The sequence below is a fragment of the Arachis ipaensis genome, chromosome B6, assembly GCF_059453495.1.
Source record: "Arachis ipaensis isolate K30076 ecotype BB chromosome B6, ASM5945349v1, whole genome shotgun sequence".
In the NCBI taxonomy this organism is placed as follows: Eukaryota; Viridiplantae; Streptophyta; class Magnoliopsida; order Fabales; family Fabaceae; genus Arachis; species Arachis ipaensis.
The window spans coordinates 34470485-34475247 of NC_142441.1; positions in this window are offsets into that span (position 1 = coordinate 34470485).

Genomic DNA, 4763 nt, shown 5'->3' on the forward strand with positions numbered 1-4763 from the left:
TTAAAGCAATCAGCATGTCTTCAATTGATGGATGGGGACCACTTGCTTCGTAGGGTCCATGCCTAACTTGGAGTTGTCATAACCATTCTTGTGTGAATCTCCTTTGAATCTCTACTATCCCTTGGCTCTAGTCTGTGTTTCTGGATCGAAAACTGGGTCGAAACTCGGCCTGAAATCGCCCACAGCGTTTTTTGCGTTTTCTGCACGTGGCGCATGTCTCGCATACGCGTCAGTCACGCGTACGCGTCAGGTACGTGCACGCGTCACTGTGCAACTTCACTTTTCACGCGTATGCATCAGGTATGGGCACGCGTCGCCATGGAAAGCTCCAAATCACGCGCACGCGTTAGGCACGCGCACATTTTGCTCCTCGCTGTCATCTCCTTTAATTCTTGTTCTGATTCCATTTGTGCAAGCTTCCTCTCCATCCTTTAAGCCATTCCTGCTCTATATGGCCTTCTTCTCTTTCTCTGCGGAAGCTCCATCAAATCCAACTAAATGCTACCTAGAATAAACAGAATTGCACACAACTCAAAGTAGCATCCATAGTGGCTAAAAGATAATTAATTCTTGATTAAACTCAACAAATTAAATACAAATTCACTAGGAAAAGATAGGAAAGATGCTCATGCATCACAACACCAAACTTGAATTGTTGCTTGTCCTCAAGCAACCAAACTAATATAGGCTTAGAGTGTGAATTTGCATGAGAATGAGAGTTCGATTAAGCTCATGTCTCTTCTTACAATGGGGTTCACAACTGCAATCTTGAATAGTTTTGGCATCTCACTCTCCTTTGAATCAGAAGAATGTCACTGTCATTCGAAATTAGAATTCGGATAATATTATGAATTCTCTAGTCTTTTGTAACTCAATTTAACCCTTGAACACAACAATTTTTCTCTTTTCTTTGGTGCTTTGCACCTTGAGCCTAGCCGTGACTTTAAATATTTTGTCTCAAGCTTTACTTGACATAGAAACACCACAAGCACTTGACTGGGGAACTCTTTTGAAGTTCTGATTTTTCTTTCAACTACTCCCAAACAGTGGTGCTCAAAACCTTTGGCATACTCTGTTAATTGCAATTGATCTCGACTCTAAATATTTTGTCTCAAGGATTACGTGACACAAGAACACCACAAGCATATGACTAGGGAAACAACTCTTTGAGCTTTTAATCATGTCTGACCTCCCTAGTCACTGATGCTCAGAGCCTTGGACCTTGTTTTTATATCCTTTTTTTTTGCTGTCTCTTTTGCTTCAAGGATTAAATTTTTGTTTATTTCAGAGAAGTCATAATTATTCTCTAAATCCATGTTCCTTGTAAATCAACATTCTTTGATTCAAATTTAAATATGCACTATTCATGTCATGCATTCAGAGTCACAGAAAACACCACCACATTTGATTAAATGAGACTACTCTAAAAAATTAACTCAATTTCTCATACATTATATCCCTTTTTTCTTCTTTCTTTTTTATTTCAAGCTTAGTGGGCAATACATGAGACACCTTTCAACATTAAAGCACTTAACAGAAAATTTCAAAATAACAGAACTAAACTCGAACCTAGGAATCTAACTAATAAAGGGTCATGTAATAAACAAATCAAAATAGCAGAAAACTGGAACATAACATAGTAAGAGCGGGAAGGAATATAGAATGAAAAAAACTCAACCACCTCAGTTATGTTGGTGGCCAACTCATTCCTCCGGCTATGCTCCTCAGTGAAGATGATTTGCCTCCCTTTGGTCCCATAGAAAAGCCATAAGCGAAGCGACAACACCAAACTTAAAGGTTTGCTTATCCTTATGCAAAGAAGAACTGAAAACAGTGAGGGACATAAAAAAATATAAAAAAATAGTATGATGAAAGAAGAATAAAAGGATAAAAGAACAAGAGAGAATTAGGATTTGGAGTGGATGATTTGAAATCAGGCACTGAGGGGTTTAATTTGGGCGTCACATGCGACGCATATGCGTGGATCGCGCTAATTTCAAGCGACGCATACGCGTGGATGGCCAGGATTGGAAAACAACGCGCATGCGTCAGGGATACGTACGCGTGATGGGATTTGTTTTCCTAGCACCATTCTAGTCCCACACCATCATAACTCTCTGGCCATGCATCTATTTACGCCATTTTTCAGGGTCACGCGTACGCGTCAGGGATGCGCACGCGTGGGTGGCAAAAAGCGCAAACGATGCGCACGCATCAAGGACGCGTACGTGTGATGCGGCTTGTGCGCCCAGCACAGTTCCAGCCCCACTCCTGCTCAACTCTCTGTCCAATTTTATTTTTCACGCACACACATATGAAGCGTACGCGTCAGTGACGCTTGCGCGTTGTGTGCTCATTTTTTTTGTGTTGCTTAAAGTGTTCGGTTCCTATTATAAAATAGCTACATGATCAGAAAAATAGTAAAAACTCAATAAAAATAAAATAAGTAAGAAAACTACTACTACGAAAAATAACTAAGGATACGAAATTAACGGGTTGCCTCCCAACAAGCGCTTCTTTAATGTCACTAGCTTGACACTTGATTGTTGAATTTTCTTCCTCTTCTTCTAGTTGGTTAAAAGAAATGTCTCCAAGCGGGGAGAGGTGAAAATTAGTGCCCCCTGATATAAATTCCTCCGAACAAGCTTTCTTTTATTGTGATTAACTTGATTCACCTTGCTTGTTGGTGTAGAGGTTGGAGTGTAGATTTCCATCATTGTTTTCATCCCTTACAACCTCCTTTGTTTGTGCATCTTCCTCCTTTGTTTTTGCATCTTCCTCTTCTTCCATGTGTGAGGGTGGAAAGTTCTCTAATTCATTGGAGTATGAACTCCTTTGATTGATTTCCTCACTTTTTTCTATTGAATCTTGCATTATGTCTATTGGGAAGAAATTTGCTTGTTCCCCTTCCTGGGACTTGATAATCGACTGCACATGTTTCTCTATATTTTTGACACTCGTCTTTATATCATGTATGAATTCTTTCATGAGAAGCTCAATATCTGATGGTACTTGAGATGAATAAGGAGATGGTGGCTCTTGATATGAATAAGAAGGAGATGATGATTCTTGGTAAGAGTAAAAAGAGGATGGTTCTTGGTATGAATAGGGAGATGATGGCTCTTAATATGGGTAGAAAGATGATGGTTCTTGATATGGATAGAGAGGTGGTGGTTCTTGGTTTGAATAGGGAGATGGTGGCTCTTGATAGTTAGAACATAGAGCACTGAAGTTCCTTTGGTTTTGACTTTGCCAACCAAAATTTGGGTAGTTCCCCCATCCACAATAATGAAAATCACTCATTGGGTGTGAGTTGTAACCCATGTGATCTCTCTCTATTATTTTTTTCTTAGCACAAAACACCAAAAAGAATTAAACGCACCATGTGGTAAACAGGAAATCAAAGAAGAAAGAACATACTTCTTTTTTTTTTTCGAAAATACTAAAGCAAAATTTAAATAAGAAAAGCTAAAATAAGACTAACTAGGAAACACCAAATTTAATTTCAGAAATTAAGAAAAATTTTAGTGCTATTTATTTATTTATTTATTTTCAAAAATACTAAAGTAAAATTTAAATAAAATTAAAACTAAAACGCCTAATCTAAGTAATCAAACAACTAATAGTTGTTAATCACTATCAATCCCCGGCAACGGCGCCAAAAACTTGGTGCGGTATTTACAATCCACAAACTAACCGGAAAATGCACCGGGTCGTACCAAGTAATACCTCAGGTGAGTGACGGTCGATCCCATGAGGATTGAAGGACTAAGCAACAATGGTTAATTGATTTACTTAGTTAGGCAAACAGAAAGTAGTGTTTGAGAATTCGAAAAGTATTAAACAGAAGATAGGCAAATAAATAAGTTGGGAATAAAATATGGAGAAAACAGTTAAGGCTTCAGAGTTATCTATTTTCTGGATTGACTTTTCTTATTAATTTATTCTAATCATGCAAGATTTAATTCATGGCAAACTATATGTGACTAGACCCTAATTCCTTAGACCTTTCTAGTCTCCTCTAAAATTCATCAACCGCCAATTTCTTGGTCAATTAATTCTAATTAGGGGGTGAAGTTTAATTCTAGTTTAGATGCCACAGAAATCCTAATTACCCAAATATAAGAGGATTATATGTCACGTATCCCGTTAAGTCCAGATATTAGAATTTAGGAGAAATTATTTTCAAGCTGTTGTTAAAGTAAAGAGCTTTTCTAATTTATACAAGAACTCAATTAGAAAGAGGGTCATACTTCCGTTCCACCCAAATTCATAAAATAAAGAACGAAAACAATTCTTGAAATATAAATAAAAACATGAATTAAAATAGAAAAATAATATATCAATCCATACAATAGATAGAGCTCCTAACCTTAATAGTGGAGGTTTAGTTGCTCATGTTTCACAGAGAAAAATAAGGATTATGATAAAATGTATTTTGGTTGAGGTCCAATTGTGGAATAGTTAACTCCCTGGAATCCTTTTATATCTAATCCTAATTAATTTAAAATCTACTTTCTAAAACTAAAAATAATATCTTTTCCTATTTTAAAATAAAAATTAAAGTTTAAATCAGAATTAATTAAAGCAATCAACATGTCTTCAATTGATGGATGGGGATCACTTGCTTCGTAGGGTCCATGCCTAACTTGGAGTGGTCATAACCATTCTTGTGTGAATCTCCCTTGAATCTCTGCTATCCCCTGGTTCTAGTCTGTGTTTTTGGGCCGAAAACTGGGTCGAAACTCGGCCTGAAATCGCCC